The sequence below is a fragment of the Nelumbo lutea genome, chromosome 3 (genome assembly GCF_056320005.1).
Source record: "Nelumbo lutea isolate HS-2025 chromosome 3, American lotus-T2T, whole genome shotgun sequence".
Lineage (NCBI taxonomy): Eukaryota > Viridiplantae > Streptophyta > Magnoliopsida > Proteales > Nelumbonaceae > Nelumbo > Nelumbo lutea.
In genome coordinates, this window is record NC_142686.1 from 61915695 (window position 1) to 61943630 (window position 27936).

Below are 27936 nucleotides of genomic sequence, written 5' to 3' on the forward strand. Positions count from 1 at the left end.
CGTAAGTGGACTGGATCCACCGGCAGGATGCGGTTTATAGGGGGCTAGTAGTAAACTAAAGGGGCTGCAATTCAGATTTTTGCAGTCCAAAAATCCCAATCAACTGTTCTCTTCTTCCCTGTTCGAATGAAGAAGAGAGGCGGCGACAAATCGTTGGATCTACCTACACCGGCCCCTCTCTAAGTATTCTCTCTCTCCTTCTTCTTCTTCCTCTCCTTCTTCTTTCCCGCCTCCGTTTTTTTTTTTTTTTTTGAGTCGACTGAAACACCACCGCCGCTGCAACTACTAGCAGCGGCGAAGCTCATCTTCTCTTTCCTGCGAACGGAACAGGGGTGACGGCGACGGCTACCTCTGATCTCTCTCCCTCACTCTTCTTCTTCTTACTCATCTTCCTAATCCCCGAAACACTACTCATCGTCTTCGAGCTTCGAAGTAGCAACGACAAATTTAATTCCACACGCTATCTCCTCTACAGGCTTATCATTCAACAGTCCGAAGTTACTACCGGAATCGCCTCCCCTTCTTATCAATCTTCGGTATAATTCCTGGTCACCACCATCGGCAGAGAAATCAATTGAAACCCCCCGTTGCAGAGTTCATTTTCATGCAGGCTAAATCCAATCCCGGTTTTCACCCTCCGATTCAAGTAAGCTCTCTTCTACGATTTATTTATTTATCTTCTGATGGCCTTCGTCCTTTCCCGAATAACACTCATCTCTCGGCAGTTAGAGACGACAGTGAAGTTCTGAGTCGTTATCTGCATTTTTTTGGGCCGATGTGGAATACAACGAAGGGTTTGCTGTATGTGCTTTCTGTTGTTAATGTTGAGTTCAATAGACAATGCTGCTGTTTTTTTTAATATATATTCATGTTCAGTATTGGCTATGTTTGCTGTGATCGGTTCAATATGGAGATAGCCATGTTTCACTTGTTTTGACCCATTTAACAATGGTGTTTTATATTGTTGGTTCCATTACATCTTTATTTGAATTGAAGAAGTTGATCAGTTCAGGCTTGGGACTGCAACGGGAGTTGCCGGATCTATTAGTTGTTTTATCACCGGTAACTCCGCTTTTCAGCTAGGAAAAAATAAATAAAAAACAAATAAATAAAAAGGGAGGAAAACAAAGAGTGATGAAAGGAGCAGAGTTGAACATTAGTCTACGCAATCTACAACGGTTGGAGAGGTTTGAATTTCCTCTCTACCATTCGAACTAAGTAAAAAGGTAGGGGATCCGATAGAAAAAGAGAGGGAGAATTTTCCGCCCTTTAGCTTAGGCCCTACATCCAAACGGGATTGATTTTGAATATGAAAGGATAAGGATTGACGGAGGAAACATCCTTGTGAGTATGGATTGAAATTACAAAAAAAAAGAGATAAAAATAGGGAAAAATAAAAAATGCAACAAATAAATTTAGTTATATAGTTTCTTTGTAGTTTTTTAGTTTGTTGCTTTCTCTATCATTGCTATGTATTTTATTAATCGAGTATTTACAATCACATTCCTTGTTTATGATGTCATGTGGGCTTCACACCCATGAGAGGGGTGTCTAACCCCTTCCCTCTCCCATCCGAGTCTTAATCGGACTTGTTAGCTGATGCTTTGGATTGTTGGAGTCACTATTAAAACAAAACATTTATGAAAATCATTCTTGGAGGTTCCATCACCTCCATTTCCATACTTGATGGTATGGCGACTCCATTTTTAGCACAAAGTGAGTCGGTTTTTCCAACGCTCATATACTAGCGACTCCATTGGAGAGTTCTTGGACCATAGGTAGGACCCACATCGGGGTCTGTTTGGTTTTATTGTTATATATATTGCATGCTTCTATGTTGTTTTCCTTCTATTAAAATGATAACTTCTCTCTTGATGTTTATTTGATACTTCTTTATTGCTTTATGTTTTTTATTTCTTTATCTGATTGTGCACATTCTGCACACATCACCTTGCATTTAGATTTAGTATCCCACCGTCCCATTAGGAGAGAGTTTGGTACACTTGGGCCATCGGGACTAGGAACTCGATAAGGCTAGTGGAAATATCTCAGCCAATTACCAATCTAAGAAGCTCATATGGGTGGAGGTTTGCAGACTAAGGACCTCAGCCATGGTCTTAGGTGTCATACTCCAACCTCATGCATCACACTCCATGTGTTAGCCTAGGCAGTTAGAGAGCCACCCCAACCTTACTTGCATGCCTATGTGGGGCCCACATCAAATAATAACCTAAAATAAAAAAAAAGTATGAAAAGTCAAAAACAAGTTAAAAGAAAATCAAGTAAAAATAAATAAATAAATCATAAAAACCAAAAAAGTTAAAAATACAAAATATATATAGGGAGTAAAAATAGATGTAAAAATGAAAAAGTTAAAAAAATTAAAATAAAGATGGCTAGAAAAGGGTAATCAAGTACAAGTACACGCAAAAGAAAATAAATAAAAAATAAAAAAGACTAAAAATCCAAAAAATTAAAAAAAGAATAAAAAGTAAAAAGAAAAATATAAAAAGGGTAAAAAATATATAGAATAATCAAAGTTCAAAAAAATAAAATTACAAAAATAATTAAAAATCAAATAAAAAAAGAAGTTAATTAAAGAGGAAGTTTTTGAAAATAAAAAAAAGAAAGAAAATAAAAAATGTATAAAAGGAAAATAAAAAGAGCAAATAATAAAATAATAAAATTTCTGAAAAATCCAAAAATAAAATAAAGTGTCAAAAACAAAAAAATAAAATATAAGAAAAAATAATAAAAAAACCAAATATATGAAAAATAAAAAAATAACATGATAAAAATAAGAAAATAAAAAAAAAAAAAAGAAATACAAAAAAGATAACAAAAAAATAAAAAAATAAAAGCTAAAAGATATATAATAAAAAATAATAAAAAAAGGAAAAAGCAAAAAAAAAAAAGAGAAAAAAGATGAAAGAAACAAAATCATTTAAGAAAATTGTGTACTTTCATTTGAATAATCAAGAAAAATTAGTTATAGCCCAAATATGATACAAAAAGTCAAGTGAAAAAGAAAATAATAATAAATAAAAAATAATAATCAAAATTCAAAAAATTAAAAAATGATGATAAATCTCTGGTACAAATTTATAACAAATAAAAAATAATAATCCAAAAAAATAAAGAAAAATAGAAGGAGAAAAGAAAAACAAAAGAAAAACAAAGGAAAATGAGGAAAAAGAAACCGAATTATTTGAATAGGAAAAATTAACCATATCTCTCTTGGATAATTAATTAGGAGAATGGCAAAAAAAGAATGAATGGTAAAAAAAGAAAAGAAAGACAATAAAAAAAAGGAAAAATAGGAAGAGAAGAAAAGGATAAAACTCTAAAAAGAGAGAGAGAGAGAGAAAGCAAAGTAGGAGGAAAGGAGTAAGGGAAATTCTCCAAAAGATAAAAGTTCTTAAGTCATAAAAATAAAATAAATGTAAAAAAATGTGTAAAAAAAAAAAAATAAATAAAGAAAGAAAGAAAGAAAATGAGGCCAAGAAGAATGAAAATACTAAATGTAAAAAAGGGGAGAAGAAAAAGACAAATTAATGATATGACAAAGAAGGTTGATATGAATGTGTGAAGAAAAGAAAAGGAAAAAAAGAAAAAAAAGTTGAAAATACAAGTATGTTGTTCCTCAATAAAATATGTGTTAATTGTGATTGATTGATTGTTAAACTAAATAGTATGAGCATTTGTTTAGAATTTGGGGTGCTTAAAATAAACTTCTCAATGCAACAATTTTAATCTGAATCAAGCTTCTTCCTTAGGTCTGGTTTCTATTACAAGTATTTCCTTAATTTCTATGATTTTCATGACAAAGGTCTATTTTGTTTGCATCGCACTGCATTTTGCATCCCCTCAACTAGGGGTGAATGTTTGTTTTATTGGGTTAAAAATTGAACTGAATAAACCAAAATTTAAAAAACTGAATTAAAAAATAAAATCCAAAACCAAAACTGAAATTTTTGGTTTACTTTCGGTTAAAGCCAAAATTTAATAAAAACTGAACCGAATAAACTGAAATTTAAAAAACTGAATTAAAAAATAAAAACCAAAACCGAAACCAAAATTTTTGGTTATTTCAGTTAAAGCCAAATTTTAATAACATATGCTCTATTATATATATTATATATTATAAAATATATATTATGAAATCAAAATTCAGTATATTATATATTAATATATAAATATATAATATATTATATATTATATGTTACATATGATATATTATATTTTACATATAATAATAAAAAGTTTGGTTAATTCGGTGAATCGAAATAGCCAAAACCGAAAAAACTGAACTAATTTAACAAAAAACCGAAAAAGCCGAATTGAAAAAACCAAAACTGAAATTTTCGGTTCGGTTATTCAGTTTTAACCGAATAATGCTCACCCCTACCCTCAACTTAGTCAGCCATAGAAGCATTAACAGCTATTTCCAGCCATAGAGCAAATCTTGAACCATGCTCTTAAATGGTTTTTCCCAAACTACCCTTAGTTAATCCATTTTTATCTTAGTACATTTAGAACCCAATAAATCAGCCCATCAAACTCGGCTCTTTAGTTCCCATCTTTCCAGTAGTACCCTTAGACTCATTGATTAGACAACCAATTCATAGTAGACTACCCTCTTCATAGGTGGCCAATCCACTTCCAACTTCATGCATATCTCTTTATCTTCCTGAGTTTTCACCCCATTTGGGGTTTGGACATGGGGCAAATTGGTTTTATCGTTGTTTTCTCAATGTTTTGTTGGCATTGCATCATTTTCACATACATTCAACATTTTGCATATCCCGCCTTAGTGGCCCTAGGTAAAACCTCCCACTACATAGCCCTTAGCATTTTTTTTTCATTCCCTTTAGTAGTCCAATTTTTTAATAAAAACCGAAAAGATCAAATAAAGCAAAAAGAGCCAAAAACAAATAAAAAATATAATAAATGATGGAACTACCAATTACATTTCTGAATCAGAGAGTTTCTTCAAGACCATGTCATTTAGTTCTAAGAGAGTTCAGACATCCAATTCAGAGAATATCTTGTTATTGAGGTCATAAAATCCTAGAGAGTTGTACATTGAGACAACTGATCAACACTAGCAATTAGCAAGCACAACATTGCCACTGAGCATAGTTCCCATTTGTGAAAATATAGCCAAGTTAAAGCAAGATATGGAGAAATTAAAGCATATTTGGTCCCCTCCTGTGCTAGATTTCAGTGAGTTGTGTATATACCCCGTGGTTAGAACTGCCAAAAGGTGTTAAAATCCCAGAGTTTTATAAGTATGAGGGAAAAGATTATCCTAGAGTGCATCTGAGCACATATTTTGGTGAAATGTTCCGGATTGGGGTAAACGAGAAGATTTTTCATTCAACTTTTCTAGTAGAGTTTGAAGGGTGAAGCACTAGCATGGTTTGCATCGCTTGAAGTTGATAGGAAGAAGATTTGGAATCAAGTGGCCACAACTTTTTTGAAATGGTTTGATTATGACATAGGTTTGGCTCCGCCAAGAGAGACAGTAAAAGGCATGCGAAAGACACCCAAAAAAAGTTTTGCAAAATATGCACACCAATGGAGACTCGTTGCTACTCAATTGAAGACTTCCATCCTTTTGGAATATCAAGATTTCTCTGCATTCATGAAATATCAGGATTTCAAGGATTTGGCTCCAACAAGAGAGACAATAAAAGGCATGCGAAAGACACCCGAAGAAAGTTTTGCAGAATATGCACACCAATGGAGACCCGTTGCTACTCAATTGAAGACTCTCATCCCTTTGGAATATCAATGTTTCTCTACATTCATGAAATATCAGGATTTCAAGGATTTTAAGGGCATAGTCACTGTTAATAAGAGAATTGAGTATGACTTTTGATTGGGAAGGTACAATTCGACTACAAACCCTCCATCGTCTTAGGAAGTGAATGAAGTATAAGCTGCTTATTAACAAGTCAGACCTTCAAGTCGTAAGTGTCCTGCTTTTCTCTCCTAATCAGATAGACGAGTTAAGAGAAAGCTTACTCCACTCTAGATGCCACTTTCTCAGTTACTTCCTCGACTGGTACAAGAATGACGCTTGGTTCCACTTTAGACAAAACCAGTTCCAAATCCGCTCCCTTGAGGGTTCCGATTGAATACATTTTGCAATTATCATTAAAAGCTTGGACATCCAACCAACCAATGTGTTCTTCTCCGTCTTGCAATATAGAATCTTATTGACAGTGGAGTCTTTTAGCCTCAACGGCATATCGCAAGTTTTGATCATTTGCTTTTTGTGTTCTTTTTTTCCTCTTGTTTATAATTGGAGTTGTAAATAACCCGAGCTATGCTCGATCAGATCCCTCGCGAGGGGTACATAGGCAACCTGAGCATTAGCGCTTGGGTTCGACCTGGATAATAAAATAAAAATGAAGGTTTCATAATAATTTGAAATTTCATAATCTAACCTCTCAATTCTATACTTCTTTATGCCTGCTAATAACCTCAGGTTGCTTCCCTAATAGGTTCTACCCTACCTCAGCCATATCATTCATAGCATGTTTTCTCGGATTTCATTCACTCCACCAATGGCACATACACATACATAGGTTTTCCCTTCATATTGTTTCATGCATGTGGTATCTATTCTTCGAGATTCTATGATCCTTAGGAAGAAAAATAAAAAGGGGAATGTGAGAAAGAAAAGAACCGAATGAGGTTAAGCCGAAGGTTCTGGACATGATGCCAATGCTCTTTAATGAAAATAACAAAAGTGATATAGTTCTTGAATTACTTCGTTTTGCTTAATGAAGGCTTCATCATTAAATCATCTATAATCGTCTCTTATCTTCATCTATTTTACATTTTTCAAAATAAGTTTAGCTTGTTTAGTCTGGTGGCTTGTTCAGGAAAATGTTTGCTCTTGCTAGTGATCACTGCATAACTCGCTAAGAGTTTAATGAACTTAAGCAAATGATGGTTGCCATGGGTTCCAAGATGGACTGGATTTTATCTCAAATCGGGGAAAATCCATGTCACGTATCCCCATATGGCATGCCCTTGTCCCTACCGACCCTTGCGACATCTGCACCTAGTCCCACTGTCTTCAAACCACTACATTAATTGGCATCCCCATCCCACCAACCACCAATTCACAGATGCTCGTCTGGTACATTGGCTAAAAAACTTATTGTCATCTCAATCCCACCTCAGATAACTCAGAATCTTCCCATTCGGCATCATACACATTATCCCCTGCTCCAGCTCAAATGACTCAAAGTGGCTAGATATCCCGGAAGAAGGAGAAAAGGGTCCTCACCCATTTTCCATGCACTCATGCTGAACTATTACCTTTCCTTTTTTTGAAGGGATACCTCTGGCCATTGAAATGGAAACCACCCTTAAAACCAAAGCCTAGAAATTACAATGAAAATGCTCATTGTGAATATCACCAGGGACCGAGGTACAAGACTAATCACTGTTGGCGGTTGAAGTTTGCCATACAAGACCTCATTGATGAAGGCATGTTTAATCCCACTAGGGAAGTTTCAGACATGGCAACATCCATGCCTAATAAGCTAATCCATTAGAAAATCTCACTAGTTTTGTTTTGCTGCATTTTATCCCTTAGAAAAATTGCATGAGCATGATTTTCTTGGATTACAAGCTCAAGATAAGCCTCAAAGACATAACTTTGTGAAAAAATGATTGTCAATCGAAGGTCCATCACTGGAAATGTTTAAGGAGGGAAGGTAACCCTATCAATGCAAAGCATCAATATCCATTCCCAACTATATCCACAAATAAATCCATCTTTGCAAGCTTAAATGGGGTAGTGATAAGGTTGAAGTCATTGTGATTGGGTATGCAGTCTTTTGCATCGTTCCTAGAGCCAACACAGAACGAAGGCGTTATATTAACCTAGTGCATTGGTGATTAAACAAGGAAAGGACTAGAGGCCATTATTGGTCATTTTTATTTACCTCAAATCCTTTGCCACTATATAGAAAGAAAAAAAGAAAGAAGAAAAAGGAGAAAAAATCACTCTCATTCAAGTAATCTCATAACATTTAAGTCTTGAGATGTCAAATGACATAACTACCCCTAAGTCAGTGGAACTCAAATTGTGTTTGACATATAGTTTTTTTATTGGTTATGCATTTGAAGGAGAAATGATGGGAGGCCCTCTTTTGGTCGATTTCTTTATCCCTTTTTGTCAAACCCTCTTTATTATTCATCTTGCTAGTTATCCTTTTGAGCTTTTGTAGGAACCATTCCTTAAAATAAACCCTCCTAGGAAGCGGATGTCATATGTTTAATTGTGTGTGAATCTCAACGAGTTTTTTTCTTTTTTCTAGAAAAAAAAGAAGAAGAAAACTTAGGACAAGTATTCAAAATTAAAAAAGAGAAAAATAAAAACAAAAAGAAAGAGAAAAAAAGAAGAAAAAAGAGGCATCAAAGAAGAATTGGGGCAACTAATTGTTACAAAGAATGAAGAGAATAGCAAAAAAAAAAAAAACTGGGGCTGATGTGATGGTCAAATTGATAAGATGTTGTTTTGTAATGACATCCATTTTTTATTTTTATTTTAACCTTACCCATTTAAATTTCGTCCTATAATAAAGTCCTCCTTGATCACTTGGGTGCATGACCCATAGTATTTAAAGACTTGAAGAATACTTTGTTTCATTTAAAGTCCTCATTGATCACTCAAGTGCATGACCCATATTTGGGCACATGTGGCTAGATTATTACAATTTATAGACTAATTTGGCCACATAAGAGTTTAGTAACTTTTCTAGGTTTTCAGAAACCAAGAAAGGTTCTATAACCAAAATCACAAGATGTAGGTGCCAAGTGATAATTTCTCTCTTTGTGCTTGGGTTGCTTACCTGAGTGATGTATATCAACTTAATTGGTGATCAGACCGACTGTAGTTTATAGTCTAATTTGGAAACAATGCAGCGTATGGGTTCGTTCACTTTCCCTGGTTTTGAAAAACCAAGAAAGGTTCCCAAATCTAAATCACAAGATATAGGCGCCAAGTTTCCATTATTTGTTTATACTTTTGTTATAACACAAAAGATGTATATTATGACAATGATGGCGAGATTGTTTAAATTTTAGTTTAATTTGTCCCCATATGGATTTGGTAAATTTTCTTGGTTTTCAAAAATCAATAAAGGTTCTTAGGCCTAAACCATAAGATGTAGGGTCAAGTGACAATTTCTTACTTGGTATTTGGGTTAATAATCCATATGATGCATACTTTGACACTGATAGCCAAGGTGACACTTTTTTTTTTTTTTCATTTGGCCACATATGGGTTCAGTAACTTTTTTAGGTTTTCAGAAATTGAGAAAGGTTCTTGATGTTGCGCAATCCGGGCACTCCTAGCTGGCTGCTGACTGGCTCCTGGTTAAGGGTGCCCGGGGGACTTGCCCGATGGGAATACTCTGATGCTTAAGTTAGAACACTGGGGAAAATAGTAAAGAGTGTAAAAAATGCTAAGAGTGTAGGTCGCGCTAGATCACTGAGTTAGTTAGAGAGCAAGTAAGTTCAAGATAAGATCTCAGATATTCGAGAGAGAGAGAGCCCTTCCCTTCCACTAGGGGGCTCTTATATAGGTGTTCTTGTTAAATCGGGCGTAACCGCCACTGGACGTCTGTCGCAGCTGTTATTTGCTAGGGCTACGCAGGTAACCGTTGCAGGGTACTACCCAATTGGGTGAGTGACACGCCCTGGGAGGACAGGCACGCCATCATCTGTTGAGAGACGTGGGTGTAGTCTGCCGAATTGGAAGGAATTGCATCGTCAGTCAGGAGACGTGGTGCAGTCTAGCGGGTACGGTCTTGTCAGATAGAAGCTTCCTGAAAGCATCACGTTGCTTAGTCACGAGCTATCCTGTCGCGAGCTACTTTGTAGCGAGCTCCTTGGGGCACTTCGGGGTGACCCCTCTCAAGGTTGCCTTTGGGGCAGTTTTTCTGCCTAAGTGTTGGAGCGAACTGGTTACCCTAGCTCGCGAGCTAGGATAGACTTGTCTTTGAGTATTCCCTTTCAGTGGCTCAGGGGACCTCGAGCTCGCGTTTTAGCGAGCTCCCCCTATAGCGAGCTATGGTGTAGCGAGCTACCCTATGGGCTGGCTACTTAGTTGCGGTCAGGCTGTGGTGCTGAGTTGTTGCTCGTGCTAAGTCATGTCCACATGTCATCGTCTCAAGGGGTCGAGTCAAATCACCCTTCATCAATTGCCCCCCACTCCTCGAGCTAAGAGTGCTACCTTAGCGTGAGGAGTTCATGAAGTGTGACGGGTGGATTTGACTAAAGTTCAAACTTGATTGACTGCTCGCATTAAATATGCGTGCGAAGGTCAGGGGATTTCTGACCTTTCAAATGCTAAGAAATGCGCCAAAGCGGCTCTTAACTTCAGATGTCATGCAACCGTCATTACCTCAATCATGGGAGACGTGTAGCCAGTCACATATCAGTTTCAGAAGACGTGCGGTTAGCTTGACTGCGAACCGTCAGATCTATCTCAATCTGGGGGCACAGTGGCTATAAATAGGACCCCCAGGCCTCATTTTCTTTCACGCTAACTTGTTGTCTTCGGATTCTGAGGTCGCGCATCCATCTAGTCTGCCCGAGCTCTTCTCCTGTTCACACCGTTTCATCTTTTCCGGTGAGTCTAATCATTCTGCCAATCATGTCTGGGTATCCGTACCACGTTTATCCCTGGGATGGTAACCAGGACGAAGCCCCCTCGAGCTCAGAGAGAGCTTGGGAGTAGGCTTCGGAAGCTCGGGAGGCCTCTATCGAGGCGGCTTCTACTTCTCGGGGCAGAGGGACAGACACCTTCGGTTCCCTCCTCTATGACGATGGAGAGACTTAGATCTCTAGGTCACTACTTTAACCTTCCCGGGGACCTTACCTACGGTCTCCCCTCTGGTAACTTTCCCTGGGAGCATGATCCCAATGACATAGTGATTTTTCAGAAACAACTCGAGGCTAGCCTACGTCTTCCTCTGCACCCTCTAATAGTGAAGGTGTTGAATCATTTCAACGTCACCATTGACCAGCTCCATCCCAATGCCATTTGGAATGTGGTTGGGACTATTTCTCTGTGCTATGAGTATTGTCTTCCCCTCGATCTTGATATCTTTTCTACCATTCTCTGCATCAAGAATGCTACTCCCGGAGCGCCTCCGGAAAGGTGTTCCTACTACTTTTCTCCCTACTGTGGCTTCAAGCTCTTACACGAGCTGCCGAATAGGGTCCCGGCCTGGAAGCAGGATTATTTTGTGGTCCGTAACCCTGAGGGGTGGCCCTTCCCAACTACCTGGAGGGCTGCCATCCAGGATTCGGGGGTTGAGTTAGACCCTGAAGTTCAAAAAACGCTATAGTCCTGGGTAGCAGTAGGCCTTCACTGTTCGGACTACTTGACCGAGGAAAAGCTCGTGCAGGCTGGCCTGAGTCTGGGTAGGTTGCCTTTTAGGTCGCATAGTGCCTTGTAAAAAATATACACACACTCACACTCTCACACACACACACACACACACACACACACACATATATAACATATATATATATATATATATATATATGTATGTATTTTTTTACTGGACTAATACCTTATGGTTTTTTTGGCAGCCATCATGTCTGGTGTTGACGCGCGCCGCCTTCTTTCCAGCAACCAGAAGCGTAAGGCGAAGAGGTTGTGTCCTAACCGAACTTCCACTTCTGGGGGCACTAAGTTCGAGTCTGTTGAGCCAGACTTTGTTTCTCCACCACCTGAGGCTCCACCGATCCCATCTGAAGGAGTTGTCGGGGAAGGTGGCCTCGAGGAGGGTGAGCTCATGAGGCCAGGGCTGTTTCCTCCTGGGCCATCCCGTCCATTCCCCTACCCACAATTCCCGGTAAGGAACTGGGAGGGTGTCAATGACTACATCATGGTTGGGCGGAAGAGCCGAAGGGCAATTTGCCACGAGGAGGTCGCTAGGTGGGGAGAGATGGAGCCCAAGGCGCTTGCCATGTTTGCTGCTTCTCACTGTATGGTGGTAAGTGGTCTTTTCTCTTTCTTCTCGTTCTTTCCTTTCTTTTCCTATTTTCTGACCTCAATCTCTTGTTGGTGTTGGATTTTAATCTCATAAGAGATTAAATCCAATGGGTTTGATTGGTCAATTACATGAGAAATTGCACATGCACACTTGATTGAAAAAATCAAAATTTTCTCTTACAAAACCCAATTTTGAACTTGTCCCACATTGGAAAATTATAAGTTTTGTTTTCAGTATTTCAATAGGAGTTGTTTTACACACTCCTTAGAATTAGTAGAAGAGAGTATGGGGATTCGATCAGGTGTGGTCAAGAGGCACAATAGGAGCTGTTTTAAACAGTCACAATGCTTGAAATTGTGACTATTCAAGGTGCCTTCTCTAAACCAGCACCTACCTTTTCCTCATACCTCTTCATAAATTATTTAAGGAGCACGAATCAGACTCCAAATCACACAATTTTGAAATTCACTCTCTCTCTCTCTCTCTCAGTCCAGTTTGCTACAGTCTCATAGAAGGTTTCTTTGGAGACTCTTCAACTTTGCTGGTTGCAGATTCTCGCCCAAGGCTCTGTTGTATCTTGGGAACTAATTTTCTTGTAACCCAACGACAAACTCAGTAAAACTGAGTGGGGGCAAATAACGTTCTAAAGACAGTGTCTTTAGATGTGCCTCAGAGCTTCTCCTCCAAAGTTACAGTGACCCCATTTTCTCCAACAGTTAGTTGGTGAACACCGCCATCCACGCCATGGCCCTCTAGACCAACATCAACTCTGGCGACGCTCGCAATCAGAGGGCCAACGTTCAGAAGCTCCAAGGCGAGTTCAACCAGGCCCGAGGTGAGATCCTTCAGGCTCGCAAGGCGAGTGAGGCCTAGGAGCTGCTTGCCCGTGACCAGGAGGCGCAGATCGCCAGGCTTTCTGAGGAGAGTGCACGCTACAGGGAGGAGTCGTTGAGGGTGGCAGCGGAGAGGGAGCTCCTTTGCAAGCAGGTTCGAGACTTGGAGTCTACACTTCTGAACCGAACTCGGAACTTCAACACCATGGTGGAGGCTGAGCGGGCTAAGGCAGTCTGGGACTTCAAGGACTCCCAGGAGTATCATGACCTCTAAGTGGAGTACTGCTCGAGCTCGAACCACTCCGGATTCAAGCTCTATCGCTGGTTGGTCCGAAAAAAGTTCTTTGGGCTCAACCTCGATGGCATCACAATGAAGGGCCTGGCTCCCGAGACGGCGGACCAGGCGGAGGAGGAGGAGCCTAACTCCCCGGAGGATGAGGACGAGGTGTAGGAGGTGGACCCTTGAGGCTGGCGGCTCTTCTGATTTTCTATTCTTCTGATTGATTTCTGGTGGTTCCCAGGTGCCAAAACCCGGTTTTCAAAAATCTTCTTCTTAGGCAGTTGTGCCCTTTTTTACTTCTTGTTGAACTTTCCCGAGCTTTTTTAGCTCGGTTTTTATTTATGCATTAGTAATGAAATTTTTCTTTTTCTGCTAAGTATGATGTGCTCTTTTATTTTTTGCCAAAGCGATCTCATCACTCGAGCTATTAGAGCTACATACCCGAAATAGGATTTTTCAGTAATTATTACCCCGAGCTATCCCTTAGTGTTTTGATGCATTTTTATAGTATACCGTGAAGTAGTTATCGTGTATGCCCGAACTGTATGTTTGCAAGTTCCTTATTTGGTTCAACTGATGTACTGAGACGGGCTATGCTTCGTAGTGTTCAGTCCCGAGCTGCTTACACCTCTGATACTTCATACTTTGCCTTCGCTGGCGAAGCGACTAAGTCTTTCATCGTGCCGAGGTCTTGGTTAGCTCGGTGTTTTAGCCCTTAGGCTGAGGGGGTGACTTATAGTCTGCCCTTGGAGTTTGCCCATGCCATGGAGGTGACTGATTCTTATTGCGTTGAGGTTGTGTTAGCTCGGCATTTTGGCCCTTAGGCTCTGAGAGTGACGCATGGTCTACTCAATAGTTCGCCCATGCCATAGAGGCGACTAGGTCTTATTGCACCGAGGTCGTGTTAGCTCAGCATTTCAGCCCTTAGGCTCTGTGAGTGACTCGTGGTCTACTCAATAGTTATAGGTAATACTACCTTAAGTTGACAATATTCCATGCCCGAGGTACTTGTTTCCCTTCAAGGGTTTCGAGCTTGTATGTTTCTTCCTCGAGCACCTGTTTCACTCAGTAGGGTCCTTCCCAATTCGGTCCGCTTGCCAACACCGGGCTCAGGTTCCATAACTTTATGAAGGACCAGGTCGCCGATGCGGAGGTTCCGCTTCCTGACCCTGGCGTTATAGTACCAAGCTACTCTTTGTTGGTAAGCTGCGGTCCTGATATATGCGAGGTCCCTTACTTCGTCGAGTAGGTCAAGGTTGGTACGTAGCTCTTCTTCATTTGCCTTATTGTCATATGCTTCCAGTCGTAGTGAGGGAACCTCGATCTCAGTTGGGATGACTGCTTCGGTGCCATAGGTGAGGTCAAAGGGAGTCTCTCCTTTGACGGTCTTCTCTATGGTTCGGTAAGCCCATAGAACATTGGGTAGCTCGTCTGCCCATAGTCCTTTAGCTCGGTCTAACTGTGCCTTCAGTCCGCGGAGGATAGCAGTACCCCTGTCGTAGTGCTTTTTGGGCGAGGGCCCTGCCCCCCAAGTGTTTGCCGCACAAGCCCTCATGAGTGTCGTGGAGTACGAGCTCGGCTTCGGAAGGTCACAAGCAGCGTAGGTAGAGGAGCATGTAGGATCTTCGATACAACCGCCCATCTATCGTGATGTATTTGGCTGCCTGATGCTCTACACTTTTGGCGGCATTGTGATCTGTAGGGAGGGTCCCGTGTAGTAGGAAGCTCGCGAGCGGGTCAATCCAGCTCGACTCTGCTTGAACGACCGGAGCGACCTCCTCTGCCTCCCTGAGAATGCTAGGCCGAGGCAGGTTCTCTATGTACACGGTTCTCATGGTGTTATCACCAGTGCTGGCTAATCGGGATATGGCATCGGCCTCAGCGTTCTCCGACCTCGGGACTTGCCTGATGAAGTGTGACTGGAAATCGAGTAGAGCCTCTCTTTCTTTGGCTAAGTAGGCAATCATAGTCAGTTCGCGAGCTTCGTATTCTCCTATGACCTGATTAACCACGAGCTGGGAGTCGCTGTAGATGATAATATGCTTGGCTTTCATTTATTTGGATAGAGCTAGCCTGGCTATCAACGCTTCGTACTTTGCTTCATTGTTGGATGCTGCGAACTCAAAGCGTAGTGTGTACTCCAGTTTCGTGCCACTTGGGCCGTGCAGAACTATTTCGGCTTCACTGCCCTGTTGGTTCGAGGAGCCATCTACGTGAAGGATCCATGGCTCCTCATCCCAGTTCGCGATTGGCCTAACTAGGGGAGATGTCACACTGGCTGCTACCTCACGGTGCTCGGACTCAACCGGCCTGGGAGCTCCAGGCTCACCCGAATTGGGGGCCTCGTGCTCACTCGACCTGGGGACTTCGGAGCTGAAAGTGCACTCCGCGACAAAGTCTGCTAAGGCTTGGGCCTTAATAGCAGTTCATGGCTTGTATTGGAGATCGTACTGGCTGAGCTCAATGGACCACTTTGTCAGTCGACCAGAGACCTCGGGCTTGAGTAGGACTTGCCTCAGAGGTTTGTTGGTGAGGATGATAACAGTATGAGCCTGAAAGTACAGATAGAGCTTTCGGGCTGCAATAACCATTGCATAGGTCAATTTTTCTATCTCCGGATATCTTGTCTCTGCTCCCTACAACACTTAACTAACATAGTAGATAGGTCGTTGGACCCGATCCACTTCTTTTATTATTGAGCTGACCAATTTGTCACTTGCCGAGAGGTACAACTCTAAAACATCACCCTCTTCGGGCTGGATTAAGACTAGTATGCTAGCGAGGTACTTTTTGAGCTCATCAAACGTGAGCTGGCAGTCTTGGGTCCATTCAAACCCTTTGCTTTTAATTGCCTTAAAGAAAGGTAGGCAGCGGTTTGTCGACTTGGACATGAAGCGGCTCATAGCGGCTATTCTGTCGTTCAACCTCTGAACCTCCTTAATTTTTTGGGGTAGTCTCATATCTAGGATGACCTTTATTTTGTCCAGGTTGGATTCAATGCCATGCCGGTTAACAATGTATCCCAAGAATTTACCCGAGGTGACGCCAAAGACACACTTATTTGGGTTCAACTTCATATTAAATCTATGCAGTATTTCAAAGACTAAATGCAAGTCTTGTATTAAGTTGCATGAAAACTGGGTTTTGACGATCATGTCATCTACATAACATTCTACTTTTTGGCCAATCAATGGCTCAAACAATTTATTTACAAGTCTTTGAAAGATTGCCCTGACATTTTTTAGCCCAAAGGGCATGACCTTGTAGCAGTACAGGCCAAGCTCGGTTATGAAGGCAGTCTTTTCTTCATCTGTCGGGTCCATCCTGATTTGGTTGTAGCTTGAGTAGGCGTCTAGAAAGCTCAACAACTCATGCCCCAAGGTCACGTCCACCAGACGGTCAATCCTGGGAAGTGGGAACCAGTCCTTTGGGCAAGCTCGGTTCTGGTCGGTGTAGTCGACGCACATGCGCCATTTACCGTTAGCCTTTTTCACCAGAACAGGGTTGACCATCCAGCTCGGGCAATGGACTTCCCTGATAAAATCGGTTGGAAGGAGCTTCCCGACCTCCTCGTCGACTGCCCTCCATCACTCTGGGGCCTGGTTGCATTTCTTCTGTCTAACGGCCCTAACTACAGGATCAATATTAAGCTTATGAGTTATAATGCTAGGGTCTATGCCGGGCATTTCTGCCGTTGACCATGCAAAAACATCTAAATTTTCAAGCAAAAAGCATACCAGTTTAGATCACCGAGGCTTCTCAATGGAAGCACCGATCCGAAGCGTTTGGACTGGGTCCTCCGTCGAGGCTGGGATGGAGACGGTCTCTTTTGTGGGCGCAGCTCGCTCCTCGCTTTGATCCGCAGGTCACTCCAGCTCGAGGTTATCAGCCACCTTGGCTTTCCCACAGATGGCTCCAAATGATGTTGCGTAATCTGGGCACTCCTAGCTGGCTGCTGACTGTCTCCTAGCTGGCAACGGATGATACCTGAGAAGAAGACGATGAAGAATTCTCGGGGGACTTGCCCGGTGGGAATACTCTGATGCTTAAGTTAGAATGCTGGGGAAAATAGTAAAGAGTGTAAAAAAGGGTAAGAGTGTAGGTCGCGCTAGATCACTGAGTTAGCTCGAGAGAAAGTAAGTTCAAGATAAGATCTCAGATGTTCGAGATAGAGAGAGCCCTTCCCTTCCACTAGGGGGCTCTTATATAGGCGTTCTTGTTAAATCGGGCGTAACCGCCACTGGACCTTTGTCACAGCCGTTATTTGCCAGGGTTGCGCAGGTAACCGTTGCAGGGTACTACTCAATCGGGTGAGTGACATGTCCCGGGAGGACAGGCACACCACCATCTGTTGAGAGACGTGAGTGCAGTCTATCGAATTGGTAGGGACTACGCCGTCAGTCAGGAGATGTGGTGCAGTCTGGCGGGTATGGTCTTGTCAGATAGAAGCTTCTTGAAAGCATCGTGTCGCTTAGTCACAAGCTATCCTATAGCAAGCTATCCTGTCACGAGCTACTTTGTAGCGAGCTCCTTGGGGCACTTCAAGGTGACCCCTCTCAAGGTTGCCTTTGGGGTAGTTTTTCTGCCTAAGTGTTGGAGCGAGCTGGTTACCCTAGCTCGCGAGCTGGGATAGACTTGTCTTGGGGTATTCCCTTTCAGTGACTCGGGGGACCTCAAGCTCACATTGTAGCGAGCTCCTCCTATAGTGAGCTATGGTGTAGCGAGCTGCCCTGTGGGCTGGCTACTTAGTTGCGGTCAGGCTATGTTGTTGAGCTATTGCTCGTGCTGAGTCATGTCTGCATGTCATCGTCTCAAGGGGTTGGGTCAAATCACCCTCCATCAGTTCTAAATCCTAAATCCCAAGATGTATATTAGGACACCAATGGCCATATTGATTAAATTTTAAAATAATTTGGCCCCATATGGATTCGATAAATTTTGTTGGTTTTCAGAAACTGAGAAAGATTCTCAGGCTTAAACCATTAGACATAGGGGCTAAGTGACAATTTCTCTCTTGGCCAAGGTATTTGGGTTAATAATCCATATGATTCATACTTTGAAAATGATGGCCAAGGTAATAATTTTTTTTCTAATTTGGCCAAATATGTGTTCAATAACTTTTCTAGGTTTTCAGAAACTGAGATAAGTTCTAAAACCTAAATCCCAAGATGTAGGGACCAAGTAACTGTTTCTCTCTTTGTGCTTGGGTTACTTATCCGGTTCATGTACAATTGGAGAACGATGGCCAGATTGATGAAAGATTAGTCTAATTTGGGTACATATGATTTTAGTAACTTTTCTTGGCTTCTAAAAACCGAGAAATGTTCTCGACACTAAATCACAAGATATTGGGGCAATTGACCATTCTCTGTTTATACTTTGGTTACTAATCCGAAAGATATGTGTTTGGACATCGATGATCAGATTAATTATAGTTTATAGACTAATTTGGCCACATAAGGGTTTTGTATATTTTCTTGGGTTTTAGAAACCAAGAAAGGTTCTCTAACGTAAATCACAAGATGTAGAGGTCAATTGACAATTCTCTATTTATACTTACGCTACAACATGGAATATGTATATTAGGACACAATGGCCAAATTGATTAAATTTTAGACTAATTTGGCCACATATGAGTTTGATAACTTTTATTTGTTAAGGTTCTAAACCCTAAATTCCAAGTTGTAGGGGCTAAGTGATAGTTTCTTTCTTTGTGATTGGGTTGGGTTACTAACCATGGTGATGTACATTTGGACACTAGTGGTCAGAATGATGAAAGATTAGTCTAATTTGGCTACATATGGGTTTGATAACTTTTCTTGATTTCCAAAAAATGAGAAATGTTCTCAACCCTAAATCACAAGATGTAGGGGCAAGTGACCATTCTCTGTTTATACATTGGTTACTAATAAGATGATGTATGTTTGGACACCGATTGTTGGATTAATTACAATTTATTTACTATTTTGGCCTCATATGGGTTCGATAAGTTTTCTTGGGTTTCAGAAATTGAGAAAGGTTCTCTGCTCTAAACCATAAGATGTAGGGGTCGGGTGACAATTTTTCTTTTGGCAACAAGGCAACATATGGGTTTGTTCACATTTTCTTGTTTTCAAAAACCAAGAAAGGTTCTCAAATCTAAATCACAAGATGTAGGGGCCAAATGTGCATTATTTGTTTATACTTTTGTTATAAAAAGAAAAATGTAGATTAGGACACCGATGACCAGATTGATTAATTTTTAGACTAATTTGGCCCCATATGGGTTCAGTAAATTTTCTTGGTTTTCAGAAACCGAGAAAGGTTTTCAACCCTAATCCATAAGATGTAGGGACCAAGTGAAAATTTCTCTCTTGGTATTTGGGTTAATAATCCATATCATGCATACTTTGACACTGATAGCCAAGGTAACATTTTTTCTTGTAATTTGGCCAAATATAGGTTCGGTAACTTTGCTAGGTTTTCAGAAACTAAGAAAGGTTTTGAAACCTAAGTCCCAATATGTAGGGGCCAAGTGATAGTTTCTTTCTTTGTGCTTAGGTTATTAACCTGGGTAATGTACACTTGGACACTAGTAAGCAGATTGATGAAAGTTTAGTCTAATTTGGCCACATATGGGTTTGGTAATTTTCCTTGGTTTCCAAAAATCGAGAAAGGTTCTCAACCCTAAATCCCAAGATGTAGGGGCAAGTAACCGTTCTCTTTTTATACTTTTGTTACTAACCCAAAAGATGTATCTTTAGACACGGTCGCCAAATTAATTACAGTTTATAGACTAATTTGGCCACATAACGGTTCAATAACTTTTCTTGGTTTTTAGAAACCAATAGGGGTTCTCTAACCAAAATCACAAGATGTAAGGGCCAAGTGGCAATTCTCTGTTTATACTTTCGCTACAGTGTGAAAGATGTATATTAGGACATAGATGGCTAGATTAATTAAATTTTATTCTAATTTGGCCACATATGGGTTTGGTAAATTTTCTTTGTTTTCAAAAACTAAGAAATGTTTTAATTTGGCCACATGCGTGTGAAAAGTACCCCCTCACTAGCTAACCTGCCAACCAACTCAGTTCACTAGTTCTTTAGTGGTTCTTTTGTTTTGGAACATTTCGGTCTTATTCCCCTCTTGAAATCATGAGTGTTTTAGAGAGTTAGCCTTAGATCTCTCTTAAAAGCGGTGACACTTTACACTCACTTAGGTCAATTATTTAGCGTGCACTGCACACACACGCACACACACACACACACACACACACACACACTATTCTTAACTGATTAAGAGCCTATGCTCAACCTCCTCAAACTATAGTGAACACTATCTTACCTCGACATCTGAAATGTGATACAAAATGGTAGTGCTTTCCCATGTCATCTATGGACTTGTTTTACCCATTCAATCTAATTCCAGGGATCTCCCTTCACATAGGTCGGGTGTCCATTACTAATGACTTATGTAATGGGCTTTAGTCCCATTCCTACTGATGCCTCATAAACCACATTAGAAGTCTATGGTGGTTAACAAATCTACAAGGTTTTTTTCAAACTTTACAAAATCCAGAGCGATTGTACTGTTGCTGAGGTATTGTCTTACCAGGTTATGTCTTAAGCGGATATGCCTTCTTTTACCATTATAAGTTTAATTCTTGGCTCTAGTTATTGCTGCTTGGCTATCACAATGGAGAGATATATATGAGATCAGCCGTGGCTAAAATGATATATCTGCTAATAAGTTTCTTAGCCACTCTGCCTCGAACCCTATGAATTCTAATGCGATGAATTCAACCTCGATTATTGCATTGGTATTACAGAATTGCTTTATTGATTTACACGATCACTACTAGAAAGTTTACTTTATGAAAAATGCCTCTACAAATAGACAATTACGACAATTGAAATGTCTTATTTTGAGAGGCACTTTATAGAAGCCTCAATATTAAATTTCATGCTCCAATTGTTAAGGGCATTTTTGGTATTTTCTTATTTTTAAACCAAAATAAAATTTACGACAGGTGCTTCGTTCTCATTCTCCATTTTTTTATTACAATGAAAGAACGAGAGAACTGATTTGGCAAGGGTTTTTGAGATTTTAGTAGACGGAGAGGAGGACGGCAGCTCCAATGGCTAAGAAGAACGGCAACAACTCCGTTGCAGTTCTATTCCAAGTTATTTAGCGGATCAGAAGCTCTAATGTAGAGCCATGTACGAGGAAATCTATACCTATAGCAGATCAAAACTATGGCAATAGCTCTCCTGGATCAGAAGAATAGATAGCACTATATTGGTTTAGGATACCACTTCTCCTGGATTAGAAGAACAAACGGATGGCAAAGCTAGGTATATTGTTGGAGATTACATCATTGGGGATCATTCTCTGTTGTCTAGCACACAAGACATCGTGTTCATGGCACAAAGGTCATAATTAAAGAGATCATCATGGATCGTCTTAGCAAGAAATTGCAAGAGAGTCTCTTGTTTGAGATTATTATTCTGAAAAAGGTCAAACACCATAACATCATTCACTTGCACGATATCATAGAGGTCAATGAGTATTCTTACTTGGTGTTAGTCGGTTCTTATCTGAATCGATTGTTTTGAGTTACATTTGCTAGGAAACAAGTAAAGTTGAAAGAGAATACACCGTGATTAGAAGCTAGAAATTATGAGGTTGGATTAACTTTGTGGTTTATAGGCTCTAATTTTAACCACTTAATCGGTTGGAGAGTTGCCCAAAAGTGGGAGGTGACTAAGACAAGGACTATGTGAAAAGTGTTGCTTGCTTTTTACTATGATTTCCATGACAAATAGATAGTGCATTTAATAAAGTCATGTTGGAATTCTAGTAGCACATTTGTTCAGATTCCAATGACCTCATGTTGATTGATTAGTCAATCAAGGATTTACTTTCTGCATTGTTTATGAATCACTCTGTTTATTGGCGCTTGTGAGGTTTCAGTTTTTATATAGTATAAAGCATTTCCTCCAGTAAGTACTAAGTTCAAAATTTTAATTATGCCTTTCTTATACCTTCAATGGGGCACTAGAATTGTTCGAATGCAATCTGAGTCTGCTTATTTTTCTTTTCTTTTTTTATGGTCAAGGTGGCTGGGTGTCACTTGGTTTTTTACCTTTTTTTTTTTTATTTTTTTTGCTTCTCTGGGACAAATATCTTTTGCTAATAATCATTCAACACTGAAATTGACTCTCAAAGCCATGTTTCCTTCTTGCAATGTCTTTATATTATCTCCATTTCCACCTATTTTTCATACTTGCTATAAAAATTCTGAAAGTTCCTTACAAAAGAAGTCGGAGAAAATGAGCAAGGAAAGGGAGTGGCTTCTAAGTTGGTTGATCCAGAAAAGTCTTTGACAATATCAGTTAAAGTTCCTTGGTTTCACTTTAGACAATTTAGTTATTGCTTGTAGATAGAGAATCTGGATATCTATTATTTGTCTGTATTTCTTTAGCAGTTGAATGTTTGTAAAGTTTCTACTAAGCTGAAAAGGGTATCAGGCATGGAGGACTTTTACACTTTCCTTCTTTCTATGAATTTGTGATGTTCTGAGGAGGCTTATATTGCAAAGCAGAGAATCTTGGTCTAGTTTTTTTCTTTTCAAAAGTAATAACAAAAGCAATCTGTCCAGAGACAACCAGGTTGCCTCAACGAATTATGCTGAACCATTGCCCATTTTTTCTCCAAGTCTTGAACTCTCTCTTCAATGGAACTCTAAGGGGGAAAATACTAACTCCTAAGAACATGTAAAAGGAAAAAATAGAAAAGGGGAGATATTGTTACTGTAGTGAAGCTGAGAAAGGAAATATCAACCATTTCTTTTCTTTTATTTTCTAGCTTGTCCAATATAATACCCTTTGGAGCTTCTGTATCATCTTTAGCTTCAAATGTTGTACTTGGATCAACTAGTAATTTAGCAGAACAGTCCGTCTCCATTGTAGCTTGCATTTTTTCCAAGTCAGACCTCAAATACTTCTCAGTGATTTCCATTTCTTGTAACCAAATAGAAAAATAATCAATAACAAAAGCAAACTAGAATACTAAGTACCAAAAATCATTTTTTAGTGGATCTCTTTAATTATTTAATTAAAACCTTGACCAGTGACCATCCTGGTGTGTGAGTGGATCAGTTCAACCTTGATGGACAGGCAAACTGTCTAGAGACAACCTGGTAAAGTGGTGATATAGGATTACCTCAGAAACAAAGCGTTAAGTAAAATATTTAACCATCAGTGAGTTAATAATGTCAGTTGAATAATCTAACCAGCTGAGAAGGCCCGTTCAACTAAGCAATATGATGGTTAAGCTAATTTAAGGCATAACCAGATCTTGAATCAGTCCAACAACTTAGGGTAGTCACTCAAATTGGTCCTAATATCAAAATGATCATAACCATAACTCTTATTATTCTGAGCTCTAATTAAGCAAATATGTGCGTTCCAGTTGATTTCAAAATTGGTTATTGGTTAGTGGGGTGCAAGTTGGTCACCAGGCCCATTCAAATTTTAACAAACCCTCAACTCAATCCCACCCAAGTTGCAGCCCTATTGGTTAGATGGTCCATCTCAGTTGCAGAGGAAGGTCAGTTAGATTCTAACTCTACAGAACAACAAGGTGAAGCTTCAATCAGATTTGGTAAAGGTAGCAGCTCAAGAGATAAGGAAAGTAAGTTTAGTTTAAATGTAATGTAACAAGGGGAATGACTCAGGTCAAATAAAATGAACAAATCAGAGTAATGCAGGTGATGTTACCAGTAGTAAACGTTTAAAAGTAATGTGAGGAGACTCTGCATTGAAGGAAAATAGCAGTAACATTTGCAAGCTATTGAAGGGATCTAGAAGTAGTTGGTACATATCTCAGAGTTTTTTCAAGGCTAAAGGATGTGTTCTTTGGGGCAGATCCATGCAAGAAATAATCAACACATGTGAATGAAATAATCATTGCATGTGGTGTGCAGAAATGCTTGGTAGATTATTCTTTGGTTAAGAGAGGAAATTCTGGGATTAATAAGGACATAGCGAAACATCGCTGATTCTTCTGAGGGGTGTCTTGCGGCTGATTTCAATGGTGAAGTTATTGTCAAGAGTCCCAATAATGTATCATATTATATAGTCCCTGTTTTATTATATTTTTCCTCTTGTTATTTTCTTCTTTAGTCCTGTGAGGGTTTATATATATATATGTATAAACATTGGCTTGTATGTTTTATGGTAAAATGAAAACTACTGAAGACAAAATTGATTACATATTTCATCTTCTGTGGTGAAGAGAATCACAGCTGGGTTTGTCACCCTTACTCTTTTCTTTTTTAGTTTTCTCGTGAGGATCTTGGGTTAGAATTAGAAATCTAATTTGTTAATTAATTAGGTCATCTTAAGTAGTTAGCAAGAGTCAATTACATACAGCTAGAAATTGATGAAAGGCTACAAAAGAAGGGGATTATGGGTCAAGTAATTAATGGTGATGTTGTTGAGGGCCCAATCCTAAATGAAGGAAAAGTCAGAGTGGTTATCATATTGGAACCCCAAAATTTCTATTTTTATTTGAGCTTTGAATGCTTAGAAGTTAGACCATCATTTTGAGGAATGGAGCGCTATCAGTAACCTTTAAAAGACTGTACCTAGCAGTGATGGGGACTGGGGTTTGGAATCTCCATGAGAAGAAGGGTTTCAACACCAAATTAAAAAAAAAGGGTTTGCTAGATGCTTTCCTTTAGAAACCTCTACACAGGAAAAGCCATTAGATTATTCATTAAAAGACAAAGCAATAAGCTTTTCCGCTCTGCCATTTTAGAGATTTTTTTTTTAATTCATTAAAAGACAAAGCAATATGAGCTTTTCCCTTCTGCCAATTCAGAGACTTTTTAATTCTTAAAAGACGAAGCAATATGCTTTTCAGTTCTGCCACTTCAGAGACATTTTAATAGGTTATTCAGTTTGCAAGTAAATGAAACTTAGCTATATGTATTGCTTTAAACTTGGATGGTTTTCAGAAAATTTTGAATGAAGGTATCTTTTTGATATGCATATATACTAGTAGCTGATGTGGGACTGCATCCTAGTTATGTCCTAAAATGAAGAAGTCAATGTTCACAGTTTTCATAGGTTCAACCTATAAGATCTACTGGGCAATCATTGGGAGTGATGGGTCTCAGAATGCCCAATTGGTGTTGTTTTCTCCTTTTATGGGTTTATGAGATCCTTCCATACAAAAACCTCATATGAATAGCTGCATACAAACAAACCTATAGTGTAAGAAAAAAATATAATGAAAATTAATACCTTGTTTTATTGTATACTTAAGTGGTGATTCATTTCTGGTTTATTTTTTACCTGAATAGTTTCAAATGAAAATTAATTAATGATTATGGTGTTGTTCATTCTTGTTTAGTTTAGTTTAGTTTGGTATCAACTTGATATCTGACATATCTCTTCTCATGTTTCAACATACATCTTGTTCAATTCTGACATGATATTTGAGTAGGATCAGGACAAGGATTTAACGGGTGATTTAGGCTTGGATTCTATGCCTAAACTATCAACTAACTTAGTTGTCTGTTGATAATCAGTTGAGGTAAGCAAGGGAAAAGAGATTTCTCTCACTGCATTAGTTTGAACATTATAAATTGAATCACTCCATTATAGTCATAGGGTTACCTTAGAAATGCTTTAGGTCTTTATGTTCCAATGTTTTAAAAGCTAGTTAGGAAAACTGAAACAGATACAAACCACATTTATGGTGGAATTCAGATCCACCCAAATACAATTTGAGTCCCAGTAGGGGAATTTAGATCCACCCAAACTTCTTCGGTTTGGAAGGAGATCCTTGTTAATGGCAACAAGTTTGATTTCCCGAAATGGGTGGGCCTAGGTTGGAATCTCAGATAACACTTAAAGATGCTTTAGGCTCCATGTTGGCATGGCTTAATAGGGAGTGATATCTACAAGGATCCATGCATCACCCACATCAAGACTGCGGCAAAATCACCATGATGGAATGTAAAGGATACATAGGAATGAAGAATACTTGATAGATTATTTACATACCAAGTTCTTAATCCCTTTCCCTGAAGAATGCAAAAAGCATTAAGACATTTGATAACTAGATTCACCAAGGAGTTTACGATGAAATATTGAATAATAAAATATGTAGGCTAAAGAATGCAAAATCATTAACAGTTAAGAGAAAAAATCACTGTTGAGCTTCCAATTCTATGTCTTTCTTGACTTGATGAATGAAATTAGATTCATGCATATAGACTTTTGCATAGAATATGGTGTCTACCTACCATTCTTGGTTGTCTGGATCTCAACTTGTCATTTGCATGCAGAAGCAAACATTTGCACTGTAGGAAGCCTCCCCACCTAAGGATCCATAGAATTTAGTAGTGGCATGAAGTCAAACAGCTCTTCTATCTCATCCTGTTGCATTAATTGTTCTTGGAAATACAGTTCTGATTTGTTACTTGAGAAATGCTATAAAAACTCTATTGTGTTCTTTGTGGTGAAAAGAAGAGACTTTGCTTTCTGAATTACCCTCCTCATTAGGTGGTGCTAGAACATGTTGAGTTTGTTATTTGTTGCACCAATTTGGGTCCATTCCCAACATAGTGATCCATCTGCTTTTGAACTAACTAGCTACCTTGTAACTCAAACCCTTGGCCACTATCTCTGGTGAGATGAGATGACTGCACCTTTAGATGTGACCTCCCAGCCTCCCAGGCAGCTGTATTGGATGGCCCATGGTCTCCTTCCTAGGTCTCTGGTCTCTAAGGCCACTTAGCCTGCAAGTTCACAAGGCATTTATTAGTCATTATTAGGATTTTGGATAATAAAAAAAACTTATAAGCATTTTCTAATAAGAAAATGTGAATAGGGACACCAAACAAACCTTTACTATGTTAGGAGTATGACAGATTTCTTAGTTGGTAAGAGGCCCGCATTTAAAAATTCAGATGTCAGAGGTTGCACTAAAGAAACTTGAGCCTCTAAAACTTAATTTTCTTAGAGATAAGAAGTTTAGTAAATGCAAACAAACACCCCCTAAAAGCAAATAGAACACTGCCACATCATTTTATCTTAGCCTACTTCCTTAATTTAAAGGGTGGGTACTGGGTAATGTGGATGATCATCTTATCTATTTTTTCATACCAAATAAAGGTAATATCGTATCTTTCTTGAAGAAATGACAAGAGTTCAAGCAACTTTATAGAAATACCAGAAACATGCATACCAAATAAAGCATTGGGTACTGAAACATTGCTAAGATTATTCTGGGTTGCATATGCTTGAAAAATCATATTTACATTAGATATTGAAATATTCAAGTTTAGATATCTTGTAGAAGTCAAGCATAACTAAGAAGCGATTGGGGCATTCAGATCATTCAGATCCGCAACATGTAATTAGATGGTTAAAGATTTTTTGTTTTTGAAAAATCATAGTTACTAGTTTGATTAATTTTTTTGCTTTTAATTTTATTGTATTATTTTTTTCTTGTAGGTTGTAGAAGAAAAATAATGTAGATGGTGTTGAGATGAACTACTTTCTTTTTTCTTTTCTTAGAGTAGGAAGCAAATTATTTTTTGTATTTTTTATTCCATATGTTTTTGTAGATGATTTGTTCTTTTTTCTTCGAACTTGTATCAATTAATATGAAACAATATTAAAAAGCAATGGTTATCTTTTAATAGATATGTTAATGAATTGTTTTAAATAGAAAATTAAATGTTTTTACATAGGTTTACATAAGCTTTATATATAATAAAATAGTG

The 27936-nt window shown here is 39.1% G+C and overlaps 1 long non-coding RNA gene across 1 annotated transcript; it reads left to right on the plus strand.

Annotated features, from left to right (window-relative positions):
* Positions 1–27885, plus strand: LOC148865276 (uncharacterized). Its single transcript, XR_016110934.1, has 3 exons — positions 1–646; positions 726–801; positions 27665–27885. It is a non-coding gene; the product is annotated as an uncharacterized LOC148865276 (long non-coding RNA).
* Positions 27886–27936: the final 51 nt, after the last annotated feature.